Source organism: Hippopotamus amphibius, chromosome 11, assembly GCF_030028045.1.
Source record: "Hippopotamus amphibius kiboko isolate mHipAmp2 chromosome 11, mHipAmp2.hap2, whole genome shotgun sequence".
NCBI classification, from domain to species: domain Eukaryota; kingdom Metazoa; phylum Chordata; class Mammalia; order Artiodactyla; family Hippopotamidae; genus Hippopotamus; species Hippopotamus amphibius.
The window spans coordinates 107662808-107679660 of NC_080196.1; the positions used below are offsets into that span (position 1 = coordinate 107662808).

At 40.5% G+C, this 16853-nt stretch overlaps 1 protein-coding gene across 1 annotated transcript in view; it reads left to right on the forward strand.

The window, feature by feature from the left end:
- The window catches only part of DOK6 (docking protein 6), a 418365-nt gene that overhangs the window by 304380 nt on the left and 97132 nt on the right, over positions 1-16853 (forward strand). The window lies entirely within an intron of this gene.

Genomic DNA, 16853 nt, shown 5'->3' on the forward strand with positions numbered 1-16853 from the left:
GCCTTTCCATTCATGCCAGTCCTGATGACCTATATGTATTTTTACATACTGCGTTTCTATTAAGTATGCAGAAAGCTGATGACAGATAGGGTAATGGGTTATTTTGCCTGCAATTCTAACTACATCATTTACACACTCTGCACTAAATATAATGAAACTTGGTATAGGAGGAAGACAGCACAGCCCTTCAAAACAAAAATGAATTTCCAAAAAGGCCACGTTACTAGAGCTGTGCAATCAAAACTTTCCACTGCAGGAGAAGCAAGTTGAAAAATGACCTTTACACGAGCTGGTGAAATAGCAAAGTGTTTTTCGTTCCCTTTTCCAGTACTGTCTGTGTTGGTGAAAGCAGAAGGCAGATTTCCCCCGCGGAAATCTGCCACTTTACCAGAGGAAGCTGTTTTTCACAGGCAGATCCTCTGACGGGGACAATTGCTAGCTGGACAGGGTACACACGAGGGTGTGATTGGGCCTGCCGGAGGCCTTGGGGATCACAGTTTGAGAGCAGGAAACGCCATCTCCAGACAGAAAATGCAGCACCATCGGGGGATACAGCAGAGGTTGGGGGTGTTCGAAAGCAGCCAGAAGGCGTCGCTGAGGAAGAAGCTGGAGTGCTCCAGATGCAGGAGTGCCCTGGTCGAACGTCTCCCGTAATCACACGAATAATGTCCTTCGTTTCATAGCACTTGACAGTTTTCACGATGCTTTCACATTTTGATCCTCGTAGCAGTCCTGTGAGGTGTGTAAGACAAAATGGTTTCATAGACGAGCTGCCAAAGGCCTGGAGTCAGGTGGCTTTTCCAAGGCCTCCAAGCTGAGCCCGAGCCGTTTGGCGCCTCAGTGTGTTTTCCCAGGATGCTGGGTGCCCGCCCAGGGCGTGGTCTCATCCCTGTGGCTTCTACCCACCACTCTACATGCAACCCACGGCTGCTCGGGCTCTTAATCCTGGTCCCACACCTTGAATGCTTCCTTGGACATAAACACGAGTTCAGAAGGAACAGAGAGTTGCTTTTCAATCCTCCCTTGCTTGCTACCTTGCTAATTCCTTCTCACCCTTAATCTGTAGAAAATCCTAATGAAAGTAGCAAGACAAGCAATCCTTGGGAATTGAAACCAGGAATCAATCCCTAGATGGAAAGAAATAGTATGAATTATATAAACATGAGATAACATTACAGCTCAAGCATTTAGAATGGTAGACAACAAAGCAACACAGAATGGTATATAACAGATTCTGTAACATCCTTATATGTGGTAAGAAAAGTGAAATCATATAGATATTACTTAGTGGCGAATGATCTTTTGTTCATGGAGAAGATAGCATTTCAAATGAGCACTTCGTGGAGCTTGAACAACTAGCAAAGCTGAAAGGGATGTTTTTCACCAAGATTGCTTTGATCCATGGTAGGTATTTACGATAAGCAGCCGTGGGCTTTGACCATTAAGAAAAAGAAAAGAAAATGTATACTGTTTGAAAATGTATACTGTTCCCATTAGAGCTCAAGGATAAAAGAGTAAATTTCTCTCAATTACTTTGCCTTGTGGCATTTTTATTCCATTCTTTACAACAGTTGGTGCTGAGCTGAGAACAGTGGAAAGGATTCCAGTAAACTCCCACCTCCTTTATGCATCCACAGTATTTCATCTTGAGCAGGGATGGAGGCTAAAGAGTATGCTGATGGCCAGCTCCTCTGTCTTGTCCTGACTCTGCCAGGTCACTCCTCTGGGGGAGAATCTGAAGAGTCTAAAAGGGTCCAGTTGTTCAGTCAGCTGCATGAGGCACCTTAACCAGCTCTTGCCAAAATCGTAAGGAATATTAAGTTGGCATCATCGGTTACTTAGGATTTTTTGTGTCTGCTCCTTTCCCCCTCCTGACCCACTAGGAAACCATCAGCTTCAGGCAGCCCTCTGACTAGTTAAACCAACGTTATCATGGTTTTCATTGCTAAAGACTTGAAATCACCCTCTCCAGAAAACCGTAACTCTCTTACTATCAATATTTGTCTGTTACGTAAGTAATTCATTCCTACCGCCACACCCTCAACTTTCTTGAAAATGTTTAATTAATGACAGAATTTGTTTCTGGAAACATGAAAGAACTTTATTTGGGTGCAGGCATGGAGTTGTGGTGAACTGGAGGTGGAAGATAGAGTATAAACTACTTAGAAAAAGTGCCATAATCTTATTCACTTGGGTACCTTTTCCAAATCACCGCCCATCTCTACACAGCCACCTACTGAGCCAGGCAAAGTACCTTGCATACAATGATTGACAGATAAGTGTTTGTTGAATGAGTAAACAAACTAATGAGAATTTGGTTCTGTGAGAAGTTTCTGTGGGGCCCTTAGTTCTCTCCCACATTCAGTGAAGCAGGAAACCATTCTTTTTTTTTTTTTAGCTCTTTATTGGAATATAATTGCTTTACACTCTTGTACCAGTTTTTGAGGTACACCAAAGTCAATCAGCTGTATTTATAGACATATCCCCATATTCCCTCCCTCCTGCGACTCCCCACCACCTTCCCCGTCCCCGCCCTCTAAGGCATCACCCATCATGGAATTGATCTCCCTTTGTTGTACAGCAACTTCCCACTAGCTATCTATTTTACATTTGGTAGTGTAAACCATTCTGACTCACTCTAAAAGCACTAGTTTCAAACGTAAATGTGCAGAAGTATCGCCTAGAGCGTTTATTTAAAATACGGAATCACTCCCCATTATCCAAAATCTTACGGGATCCAAACACATGAAACAAAGTAGACCTGGAATCAGACAAAATGGAGCAGAGCTAAAAATTTAGAAAGAGGCTACACACCTTCGCCTAGATCTGTTCACCTTTTCCCAAGTCTCTCCTCTCACAACTGAGCACCTAACCCTGATGTTATTACCCCCGTGTCGCCTAGCTTAAGTCGTTAAGCGGGGAGACGTTGATTGTCTCACCCACCTGCAGCTTAAGTTATCAGGGAAATGCAGTCAGTACGCTCAGCCAGGGCTGTGGGCCGCATGAGCAAGGAGAGATCCATGGAGAATATTCTCTGATGATGGAACTCTGAAAATAATATTTACATGTTAAAGTCGACTATTTCCTCAGCTTGTTCTAATCTTTACTCCCTCCTCTGGCTCCCAGCACCTTTTGTGTCCTCAGGATACAGGCAGCTTGTTCACTGAAAGATGCTCTTGCTGGAATAATCACTGTCTCCACTCACTCCTTGTGGATTTTTATCACCATTTGATCTGCTGACCTTTCCCAAGCATCTTTTCTCTTCCTTGACTCTTTGTTTATTTGCTGCTGCTGCTCTGACTCACCCCATCCTGTTTCTCCAGTTTCTTACCAAGCGTTAATCTCACCCGAGAGATTGCTGCTCGTTTACTAACTCATACTCTCCTAATCCCTGTGTGAGTGGTCACAGCAGAAAGAATTGTAGTGCTCAACTGTGCCTGCCCTACTGGCCCTCCTCCAGTCGGACTCTTTTCTGATGTATGTGGAATCTGGGTCACTGGGGCTCCTTCTAGCGTATCTATCCTCTGTGCTCTATATCTAAGAATACATTTTTGGTTCCGGCTCTTTCTGTGGTTTTCTGACAATGACAAGAGCGTCTTTACTACTGATACCAATCAAAATAAAATACATCCAGCTCACTCCATCCTCTCAAGTGATCATAGCGGCCAGGAACCGTGTGGTGGAGGAACTGGGAAGAAGTGTGGGCAGAAACTCGGAAAAAAATATTTTCCCCACAAATTCACGGAGAGACTGTAGGTCTGACCTGATGGTATACATGTGAGATCACAGCACATGAAAAGCTTTGCCAATTAATTTCACAGACAAGGGAGTGAGTGTGTTACGACTTCTGACTGCAAACATGTTACAGCTGTCACCAGCTCAAGAATTGAACACAGCTCGGTTGAGCAAAGAAAATGCAGATTCTTTATTTCCTATCTAATATTCCTCATGAATCCCCTCCTAATGAGAAGGAGGTAACTTTAACTTGCCGTTTCTAATTCTCATTTCCGGATGACTCTTCTTGGTGATACACGGGCTTCCTCCCCCTTCTTCACAGTTCTGTGTAGTTTGGTGTTCAGACATTCAACTGTCTTACGTGGCCTCGTGCAGTAAAGGAAGCTCTGCTCCAAGCACCATCTGGTCTGGTCTGCCCCACACTGGCATCTGCTGAAGTGTAACTGTACCCACTTGACCTTTCGGGGAAATATGCTGGCACTTTCCACCGGAACCTGATCAAAGACATTTTCCTTAATTTCAGAGCCCTCACAGCCTCTCAAGTCCAGTCCCCTTCACAGGGCTTTCGGGGTGTCCTGCACCCAGCCTTAGTCTGTGGGGAGTCAGGAGTATAGCCTTTGGCTCCCTTATCTAGACATCAATTAATTAACATCCCTGCCTTCTCAGAATTTCCACTCAGGTAAGAGACATTGGGACACGCAAGCTTCACCCACCACTTTCTCTACCTCTTTTTCTCTTCTCTTTTCCCGCCGTCACTCAGGTTCACAAGGAATAGGGTCATCTCGTAAGTCACATCCCAATTTCTCTCTGGGTTGATTTATAGCAAAACTCTAATGTAGTCATCTAGACTTAACTCTGAGAATTCAGAAACACCTGCTAGCTAAGGGCTCATTCTCACTCTGAGTTTCAGAACCAAAGTATTTGCTTCATATTTTTTTGTTGTTGTAATCATACGCCCCAAGGCAAATAAAAACCCTTTACAGATTAGAGAGAAAGTCTCCACAATGCTTTTCCAGTAGAGAATGGAGGAGAAAACGTTATCAATTAAACTAGTAATCTTCTCCTGCACTTGGTCTCCAAGTCTTGCCGTGTCTAGGGCTGTGTTTGGGGAAGACAAAATGGCACCTTGGGTCTGGTGGGCAGTATTTTTCTCACCTTTTCGCTATAAGCTGACTCAGAAAGCAAAGTCTGTGTGGACCTCAGCAGAAAGAGCACTTGTCAGAGCAATGTCCATGATGAAGCAAAATGAAAACAAACTCCTCTTTCAAAGTCTGTTTTCCTCATTCTTTGATCGTTAAACTACCCGCATGATATTTGTGACATCAGGAACATCTGTGTGGGTCCCACTCACCACTGTCACTCCCAGGGTCAGGATAGCAGATCGCCACTGTGTCACAGGAGGGCTGGTGAGATCAGAAGCCAAGATATGCCTCCTGCATTAGCCAAAGTTCTGCGAACCCACAGAGCAATAGAACTTAGAGCTAGAGCTAGAGAGATGGGGGGGGGGTGCTATTATAAGGAATCGGCTCCCAGGATTATGGAGGCCAAGTCTCACAACATACAGTCAGCCAGCTGCAGACCCAGGAGAGCTGGCGGCGTAACCTCCAGTCCAAGTGCAGGAGAACACTGATGTCCCAGCTCAAAAACTGTTTGGCAGAGAGCAAATTCTCCCTTATCCCACGCTTTGAGCTGTTCAGGCCTCCAACGGATTGGATGAGGTTCACTCACCTTGAGGAAGGCAGTCTGCCTTATTCAGTCCACGGAGCCAAATGTTCATCTCATCCAGAAACACCCTCACGCACACACACACCCAGAATAATGTTTAGCCAAATGACTGGCACCCATGGCCTGGTCAAGTCGACACATAAAATTATCCATCACACTTGCCTTAAAGAGTGGACTGTTTTCTGTAGAGGTGAAGTCAGGACGTGAGACAGGAGACATCTCTCTCTCTTCTTTGAGGGAGAATTTTCAATAGCAGTCACATGGCTGTTAGAGCTGGATAAATGATAGACTGAATGGAGCTGCGATGGCTGTAAATGAACCTTGATATGAACTACATGTTTGTGCTGATGTTTTGTACATCCGTGTCTCATGAAGTCCTGGGCAGCAAGGTGACTTTGGTTAACTCCATTCATTCTCTTTTCCTTTACCTGGAAGTTGCTAAGCAGGAAAAGGAAAAGTACCCCAGGCAAGACTAAGGTAGCACAACACAGTACATCATGTTTTAATGGCTGGCGACCTTTTGAAATACAAATGTAAGTACACGGAGTTTAAAGCAAACTAACCACTTAACTGGATCTGAAAGCTTAGTTATGAACTTCTGTATTTGTGAAGGATCTTAATCATTTAGCCAAACCTTCTTACTTGAAAAACAGGAATACTGAGACACAAAAATGGGTAAGAATAGGATTACTAATTTTTTTTTTCATTTCATTTCACATCTCATAGAGCTTTCAGTATCAGTGTTTCTTTTGTCATTTGCGTCATTGCATGACTTGAAGTGTGTAGGAATCTAGAGACTTAGGCCGGAAGTGAAGATGGATCAGAGGTGGAGATGGGAAACCTGTGCAAACATTAAAAGGAATGTATTCCCAGGAGTCAGCTCCTTTAAGGAAGGCTGACTTGTATCTCCTTTCCAGATTTTTAAGGAGATTTTTGAATTAATGTGATTTTTTTTTTCATTTCATTCTTGTATTAAAAGTCTATTTGGGAAGAAGGCACGTAAAAATAAAGGTGAAGAGATGTTAAATGCATTATAATACAAGTTTATACCTGATTCATCAGGGGAAGCACAGAGATGATTGGTCAGCTCTTAAACTATGATACATCAATATGAACCTTGATGAGAACTAAGATCTTGTACCTAAGGGGGTTAAAGATATCAAGGGGTAGTGTAAAATAATTGATACTTTTATTTATGGTGGGGAAGTATTGATTCCATTTCTTAGCTTCTACTTTGAAGGTGATTCAAATTGTCTGTTCAGCATATGTTCCATTCAGGCACTTGTACAGAATATAATTTAAAGTTTAAGTGAAGTTTAAAAATTAAGGTTTAAAATTTACTAACCTGGAATAATGACATTTGAAATTATAAAAATAAAAAAACTTACGTAATTACATTTGAAATTCTTTAATTTTTAAAATTTAAGTAGATTCATTTTTTTCACCATGGCATTAATTTTAATTTCTGTTTCTAAACAAATGAAAAAGCTGTAGCTTGCACATATGCCCACATCCTTCATAATACCAATCAGTATTCTCCCTCAGTATCTTAGAATGATATGTTTTGTACCATTTTACCAGGTGGTTTCTTTGATAATGGCATAAAAGACGAAAGGTTATACTCTATCTGTGACCTGTCAAATAAAAACCTCCAGAGAAAATTTTAATACAATAAGGACAGCCAGTCCAGTTCTTCAAAATGTGTAATTATGCTATGCATTTCATATAGCCATCTACTTATTTACCGAGTTTTTAAATGAAAAAGTAAACACATAGAAATATGGGTAGATAGATGGATAACGGGAGCAAGTGCAATTCATGAGTTAATGTTTCTTATTTAATTATTTTTTAAATATGATTTTTAAAATATTGTCTAAAAGCTAATACAGGGCCTGACACATTATTGGCTGATATTCAAAAAAAAAAAAAATCAATGAATGAATAAATATAACCAAAGAAGAAAAGGCAAAATAACCAACATAAAATCAAGTATAGTCTTAATTATTTTCTCTTTTGGCTGTAATTTAAACACTTTCCTCTGTAGTCACTTGAGACAGTGAAAGTATCTTTCAAATAATTTTTAAAAATTACCTTAATTAACTATAGAGCATAAAAGAGAACAAAATGTAATTTTAAACCCTGATTACATGCTCTTTTGCTCTAAAGGAATGTAATTATCTCACTTTTAGGTTCCCCTCAAAATGGTAAAGAGAAGCAAAACTCTTCCAATTCAGTGTCTGAATATTAGTAACTTGCATGTTAAGCTAAAAATCTTCCAACAATAACTTGGGCAGTTCACTTTAAAGGGAAGTGTAATTTCTAAATGACAGAATTTAAACTTTCTCTTGACTTGCTTTGTCCTTAGCTCTTCCTACAAAAATAGGTTTGGGTTGTTTCATGTGATATACACACAGCCTCCCTCAAACAATATTAAGCAGACCAAGTGTGTACCAGCTGAGAGCAGAAGAACATGAAAGCCCTTTTTCCCTTTGGACTGTTTGGTCTGCTCCTTTCAGAAGAATATGCTAACACCATGGGATCATTCTTCAAAAAAATTTCTTTCTTTTATATTTTATTTTGCTTTTTTTTTCTATCCAGAACAACAAATTCAATACCTGTCCGGTAGCCATCATAATGATAATTTTCAAGCCATTTCAGTCAACAAATATTTATAGAGTGCATTGTGTGCTTTTTGTGGTTGACACTTGGGGGTTACAGATGTTAAAAACTCCTGATCCTCAAGGAGTGTGCAATATTTTTACAATAAAGCCACAAGATGAGTATAAAATTAGCTGTAAACCTTTTAAAATGCTCTTTTTCCCACTAAACCTTCGTGAACACAATGTAACAGTATAATAAGAATGGTAATGTTAATAATTTATGATTGCGTTTTGAGGTAATTAGATAGCAACTAAAGTCTTATGGCTTATTTACATCTTCACCTGGTAGATTTTTCAATTATCAATTTTTGAGGCAGGAAGGAAGATAAGGAGAACATCTTACATGTATATCTTCTCAAGGATTTAATAAAGCCAGAACTTCACACTGCTTCAGGGAGACTCAACTGGCTTTTTCACTGAGGTGAAAAACCAAAACCGAACATTTGAAAGCTAGAAAAAGTAAATGGAATAAAATAATAGGAAAAATTGGAAAATATGTGTAAAGATGGAGATATTTTAATTAATATGATTATAGTTTGGTCATCACTGAGTACACAGGTGGAGGAATTATAGAATTTTGGAAGAAATTTGTACTTGAGAGGTCATTTTAATATCAATTCTTTCATTAAAACTCAATTTTAATGCCGTGGAGCAACCAAGCCCGTGTGCCACAACTACTGAGCCTGCACTCTACAGCCCGAGAGCCACAACTGCTGAGCCCACCTGCCACAACTACTGAAGCCTGAGCACCTCGAGCCTGTGCTCTGCAACAAGAGAAGCCACTGCAATGAGAAGCCCACGCAACACAACAAAGAGTAGCCCCCACTCACCACAACTGAGAAAGCCGGCGCACAGCAACAAAGACCCAACACAGCCAAAATAAATTAAAAATATAATAAAAATTAAAAAAAAAACAATTTTATAAAGGCTCAAAATGCCATTTCAAGCTAATTTGCAGCAGAGACTGGACTAAAATCAAGATCTCCTTGTAGGATCAAGTTACTTAACTTGTTTGAGGGAAAGCTTTGCAGCCCTAAGATACCATCAGTGAAATAAGCAAGAACAGCCACTGAGTGCATTAGATGTTTAAGAACATACAGTGGTCCAATCAGGAGGCAGAGAGGATGGCAGATGTTCTACAGTATCTTCCTCCTTATAAAGGACTTGACGTGAAGTTGGGCGTCCAGGGCGTGTTTGAGTCCAATTCAACAGTTTTGATTGATTGGTTTACCTTAACGTGCCTTCTACTGGTGCACATATGCCATTGAGGTTTGTGTCTTGGGAACCTGATTTGACAGAAAAGGAACAGCGGCAAAGTAGGAGGGAGCTTTCCAAATGTTTTATCCCAAGCCCTGTCCTACACTCTGTCTCTCCATTACAAACATTTTCATAATAAAAGCATTATGCCTGCTTCTCTGCTTCTCATCTTGAATGAATGCAACCAAGGTTAGTGCGAATGAGCTTACCCTCCACAATCACGCAGCTGGGTTCAGATCACAGCTCAGCCACATCAGTCTTAATGACCTGTTCTCTGTAAAACGAAAGCAGTGAGAGCCGTGTAGGGTGTTGTGAAGTTCAGTGAGGTAATGCACACATGGCCTTTGTCACTGTGCCTGGCACTAGGAGGTGCTCCCCGAAAGCTAGCGGTTATCATTCTCCTTATTGCTGTGAGTATTGTTTCAACACGTTACAGACCAGAACTGTCCGTAATCCTGGTCCCCTTGAAAATCAGATCAGATGCCTGTGCTACACTGGAAAGAGATTACATGTGTATATAAGTGTATATACTGTTTGTGTGTGTGTGTGTGTGTTTAAACTTGAAGGGAGGCCCTTAAGTCATCAGTACAGTATTGTATAGGTTTAACAGTAAAAGTGTGCAGTCAGCTATGGGTATCTCCAGAGTCCACATCCTCAGATTTAACCGAGTTGTTGACCTGCAGATGCGGAGCCGCTGACCCTGAGGGCCGAGTGTCCTACATCCCTTTATATAAGGAGCTTGAGCATCTTCAGATTCCAGTGTCCTCCCCTGGAGCCAATCCCCCACGAATACCGAGGGCAGAGAGACAGAGACTGAGCTGGGACCATTATAAACACTACATCTTCACAAAAACCCTGTGAGGGTCCTCAGACTTTTGATTTAAATTTTAATGTGGTTTAATTTTAATTAAATTCAGTTAATAAATCAAAAGCATTCCCTTATTTAATTTGATGGTTGACCTAAAGAAGAATCAGTGAAAAGTGCCCCACCCATACTCATAGACCAGCTGTCATGTTCACTTAACCCCTAACAAATAACACTGTTACTAGTTTCTTGTTCATTTCTCCAAGAGTGTAACATACATATAAGCAAAGATGTATATAAATTCTCCCCCACATACCTTTTTTACAAAAATGTTTGCACTCTATATATATTATATTCACCTTGTTGTTTTTTATTAATTTACAATATGTTTTAGATATCTAACTATTCAGGTGGTAGTGGTAATAATAATAGAATTATTACTATTTCATGAGTAGTAATAAGTTGCAAACACTGTTTTAAGATTTATATATATTAACTCATTTAATGATCAAACAACCCTAGGAAAAAAATACTATTATACCTACCTTACAGGTATCAGCAGTTATCAATGTTGTGAGTTTCAAATATTGTTACTAGTTTTTAATCTGCCATTTGCTATCGTATGATTTATTACTTATTTTTAAAATTATCCACAGGTAGATTTACCAGTCTTTTGTCACTTTCTGCCATGGATCGTAACTTGAAATCCCCTCCACTTTCTGAGTTTATATAGGAGTTCTTTCCTACTTTCTTCTGGTACTGTTTTTGGGGTTTTCTTGTTTTTGTTTTTGTTTTTTCCCCTCTGGTATTTATATCAGTGGAGGTAGAAACATGGATGCAAATGTTTTTCCAAATGGCTGTTGTCCAAACACAGTTTATTGAATAGCTCAGCTTTCCCTCACAGATTTGAGATGCCACTTTCACCACATACTGAACTTTCACGTGGATTGGGTCTGTTTCTGGACTTTCTTTACTCTTGCTTTCATCTGTTTGTCCATTTTGCTTGTAACTTCTTACCACAGATCAACATCTGACTCACCAGCGCTTTAGACAGAAACTTCAGCCTTTTCATAGCTACTAAAAAAAGAGAAATAAAATGCTAGTATTGTTAAGTGACAATAAAAATTAAACCGTTATCACAAAAAAGTGTTAATTAGGTTTAACTGCTCTGCAGAAGAGCTGTGATTTTAAGAATTTCATTACTTTCTATAATGAAACATTAAATTTTAAATAGTGAAACACCACTGGGCTTTCAGGGAAGTGCTCCTGCTTTACACCATTGCTGAGAGTTTAAAATTTCTGTGTGCATGGAGGATAAATATTTGGTCCCTAAATATACATACAAAACTGCAAAACTTACTGCAGAAATGAAACTGCACACTGTGAAGATGGACAAAATTGCCAGAGGTCTACAAATTCATCTGTAGTGAAATTTTATCTAAAAACCCACAGAGAATTATTTTGAAGTATCCATTTTCACTTCTTAAAACTGTTTCCCTAACTTCTTACTTGGTAAATTTGTTTTGCTAGTCATTTGGAAGAAAGGCTGGAATTCCAATGCCACTCCTTCATAAAGAGCTAAGTTTGAGATGTAAGGACAAGAAAAGAAGGTCAGTGGTCTAGCGATTACGTGGTAGGGCTTTTTCTCAAGTGAAATTGCCTCCGTGGCACCATCTTTTAGGGTTGTTTCTCCCCTTGAAGGGAACTTTGAGACCCATACATAGTGAAGCACCACCTTGGAGTTTAGTTTCCTGTGAATACAGATGTTCACAGGGAACTTTGGTTATTTCTAATTTATTAGAACACAGTAGAGACAAGACCGGCAGTACTGTTATTTCAAGGGAATCTGGAAGGGAATGGAGAGGTGGGCTATAGAAAGAGAACATGCCCTCTTAAATCCCTAGAGGAATGGAATTTGAAAAAGAGCCATTTAAGGAAAAGAGTAGGATTTTTAATATTCTTATTGCATCGAAACATATTAACAACCTATACCACATGCTGGCTGTCTTGAGTGGAGGGTCTCCAAGACTATCCTAAGGCTCAATGATTCCCTAGAAAGACTTGCAAGATTTAGAAAGAAAAAAAAAAATTATGTGCACAGTGTTGGTTTACTAGAGTGAATGGTACGTTACAATCACCAAGAACAAAAGTCACAAGGATGAAGACAAGGAGAGACGAGGCACGAGCCTCCGGTCACATGGGGACAGACTTAATTCTCCCAGCAATGATGTGTGACAACAAGCGAGAGGTATTGTCAACCAAGGAAGCTCCCCCGAGCCTTGGTGTCTGAGGTTTGGGTTGAGGGTCAGTTTTATGGGCATGCAGTGTCCTCAAGGTTCCGCAACAACCTCAGCCATTCAGACCACAGCTGCCACCAGAGCAAACAGGCCTTCCTGGTAAACCACATTGTTAGGATAAGCGTATCTGATCAGGCTGATGTGGCTCACGGCCTCAGGCACACAAAACAGCCTTATCAGACTCAATATAACAAAGGCACCGAGGTTGCATTTCAGAAACCCTGCAAGGGACCATCCCCCAAACAGGCTTTTGTTTGGGGTGTGTAGAGCTTGAGCAAGCCAGGCCTGCCTCCTTAATCCTTTCCTGCCACTGTCACATACATGAATTCATTTGATTAAAAGAAAAAATAAAAACAATCTTGTGACAGAGTCTCGTCACCCCTGTTTTGTACATGCAGAGTAAACAGGTGAGTAACTTTCCATGGCCTTCCTCTTGGCCCTGTACTTCCTGCAAGCACATTCCACAGTGAGTGGGTCACTCTTTGAACAATGCTTACCTTCCCCACCATTTAAAAAGCCTCAGAGGCAATGACCCATGAATATTTTTCCCTCCTCTTTTCCCCCCGGCTTATAATGCTGCATAAATGTGTGATAATGAAGATGTCAGGCCATAACACGATAGTTGAAATTTGAGCCCCTAGTCTTTTGACTCCTATGTTATTATAATGTCCCTTATAGCACCATGTCGGAGGAAAAAAAAAAAAAGAAACCTGGAAATAAGTGTGTCATTCCCACTTATTTCTTACAATTTTTGTGAGGCCCCAGACTATTCCTTAAAGCTGAAAGGGACCTTAGAGAATCTACTCGTTAACATTTTATTGTATATAAGGAAAAGTATTAATTTTGTGCAGATACCTTGTTAAGTGTAATATAGAGATAACGTTCGTAATTGTCTATGCACTTCGATGGCATTCTAGTTCCGAGTCAGGACAAACATACATTGTCCGTATTTTCACTTCCTCTTCAAATCAATGCAGTTGAGGTATGTGCATGTTAGTGGCTAGGAGTTAGGATATTCAGATGGAACTATCACCTCTATCTTAGCTCTTCCCAAATTAAGGCAAGGATTCTTTTAGGGTTTTGTTCTCTTTGTCGCATTTCTTGCTTTCTAAGCTTCAGTTTCACACGCCACCGTCTTAAACTGCACAGATATGGCCTCTAATTTGTCCTCCTGTGGGTCCCGCGCATCCTCCCCCACCCCCTTGAATGAAATGGTGACCCGTGGAGAGAGTTCCATAGGCAAGTACAGTACAGCCTTGGTTTGCGAGCACAGTTCATTCCAGAAACATGCTCGTAATCCAAAGCACTTGTATATCAAAGCAAATTTCCCCATAAGAAGTAATGGAAAGTCAGATGATTCGTTCCACAACCCCAAAATATTCATGCAAAAATGATTACGATGCAGAATAATATAATACAAAATAATATTTCTTTAATAAAGAAAATACAAAATATAAAGAAAAATACATTAACCTGAACTTACCTCTTAAAACCTTCGTGGCTGGTGTGAGGGAGACAAGAGAGAGGAGGGTTATTGTGTAGGACGACTTTCACTATCACTAACGGAATCACTGCTATCTATTGGCTCAATGGAATCTTCTTCTTTTCATGCAACTTTAACAAGGAACCTATCCAATGACACTTGCTTTTACCTCCTTTTGAGGATTTCACGGAAGTGTGACATTGCACTGTTGTTAAACAGATTCATCACTCGCACTGCTAAAAGCCTTATTCAGGTGGTGCTTTTGTACAGAATTTTGCACTGTTTCCCACGTTACTCATCTCCCTAATCTTATTTGAAGTGAGGGATTCCTCTGCCTTTTTCTCCACCTCCTCTGCAGACGAGATCTCCTCCACAACTTCTTGCTGTTGCTCACAACGCAGATCCATCAGTTTGTCGGTGGTCAGCTCCCTTGGCTGGGTTGTGATCATGTGACGTTCGACATCACGTACTACTTGTATTGCAAGACATCGCCCGTTTATCAAGTTAAAATTTATTAGAAATGTTTGCTCGTCTTGCGGAACACTCGCAGAACAAATTACTCGCAATCCAAGGTTTTACTGTACTTCTCAAACTCAACCTGTAGACGAATCATGTTGTGAAAGTGCAGGTTCTGATTCAGCACTCTGGACAGCTCCCGGTGATGCAGCTTCTGTCGGTCTGGGGACCATGCTGAGGAGCGAGGCAACAGCCATCAGAATGAGTTCATCCCTGCTCCTATGGTCTTGCCTAGTACTGGCTTGCTACCACAAAACTCTTTACATAAATAAGAAAAAGATCTTCGTATCTATTCTTACCACTCCCAAGAGAACATGTCTTAAACAATAACTAGGAAAACCTAAACTGTTTATTCCAACACTGCAGACAAAAGTCATAAATCTGAGCCAATTGTATTGAAGACGTTTGATTTCAGCCTGGCTTTAGGTACCAATGTTGAAAAAAAGAGCACCTTCTACCCAAAAGTTCTTTGCTTTTTATGCCAGCATGTTCTAACTCCTGGTTTCTTGATCAATGGCTGAAGTTTACAATAGTTTTTATTTCAGAGGCTGGAAAGAAAAAAAAGAAAAAAAAACTTCTGTAAGCTTCCAGACTCCTTCACTAGGCAGAGTGAAGTCCCAGGAAGTGCTAAGTGTTAGACCTTTGCATCTCAGTGACTGGATATGAAATCACAATTTGTTACCTCATTTCCAAAGGCTAATAAGCAGTGTTTTCCCCATGACAGTGAACAAAACACAGCCTCAAACAAGACGAGTTCACTGCTTATCAATGGCTTGCCTGCTCCTGCTGTTGGAGTCCTTTCCTCCTCTGAATCAACAAAGAAAGCTCATGTGTTTCACTTTGTGAAAACTCTTCCTTTTTCCCTCCGACTTTCCATTTCATGCTGTGTGAATTTTGTTAAGATCTCTTTCACAGAAGCTAAGTGCTGGCTCTGTGGGGCCCTGAGAGATGGCAGCCGCAGCCTCTGTAATTTCTGAAGCCTCTTGAGACATTTCTTTTCTACTGAAACTCCTTGGAGAATCACAGGGAAGAATCTGAAATCTTTTTGGTGCTGGAAGACAGAGGGTGGCCCCGTGAGCATTTTGTGCAAAGCTTTTGACATGATAGCCTGAAAACAACAACTTGGCAGTCCAGTTAAGGCCCAATTTCTGAATGGGAACATCACATTGATATTCAGTGGGCCTTTCTAAAGGCCTCCAATTATTTTTTAAAAGCTGGTTTAAAATATTAACTAATTTTTTTTTTAGAGTCAGTCTTTGTTAATAAAACGTACCCATAATCCTGTTGTCTGAGAAATTGTCAGTGGTTTTAGTCCAATAAAAATTATGTTTTAAAAGGTAATTATAGTTAAATAATTGAAAAGGAATTTGTATTCTGATTTTTTCCTCTTGAATGTACAGTATAGGAGTTTTAGGGAGTCCCCTGGTGGCCTAGTGGTTTGGATTCCAGGCTTTCACTGCCATGGCCCTGGGTTCAATCTCTGGTCAGGGAACTGAGATCCTGCAAGCCAGGCGGCTTGGCCAAAAGAAAAAAAAAAAAAAGAATTGTAATGTTATTATATGCTCTCAGAAATGACATAGAAATAGCTGTGTAATATCCATCAGATAAAAATATTATATTTAAGCCAACCATTTCTCTATGGCGTGGTTATTGAGATTGGTTCCATACTTTCTCTATAATGAAAATAATAATAATAACACTTTTGAGCACTTAATATGTGCTAAGTAACACTATAAATATTATATCAAGTCTCTTAACTGTCATAAGGTGTTGTTTATCCTGTTAGAGATGTGGGAAGGAGGTGCAGGCAAGTTAGCCAGCTTGCTTGAGGTCTCACTGCTGGTAAGTGGCAGAACCAAGGTGCAAACAAATATTCTCACATCCAAACAGAGTCTCCTCTCTGCCATGTTATTTCTGAGGCTACACCGAGATTTATGTAAGGATTCCTCAGTTTAAATAAAAGCTTCAACCTGTGTATGCAAATCCTTAAACTATGTCGACTTAAAAAACTGCACAACCTGAGAGTTGCAAGTTGAGTTTATTTGGGGCAAAATTAGGACTGCAAACCGGGAGACAGCATCCCAGAGAGCTCTGAGAAACTGTTCCAAAGAGGCAGGGGGGAAGATTAGTATATATGTATTCTTGGTAAAGGAGGAGTACACACAATCAAACTCATTTTTTTTGTAGGGGGTTTCTGCTAGTCCTGAGGAGCAGACGTCACCATGTAGGGATTTAGTGCTTTTCTAGATATGAGGGGATGCAAGGGTTGGGCTCATAAAATCAGCTTCTGAAAACATCTAACTATCTAAAGACCTCTTCCGCCCATCCTCCACAGCACAGAGAGCCTCATTCCTGGTCTCCACCCTGAATGCCCC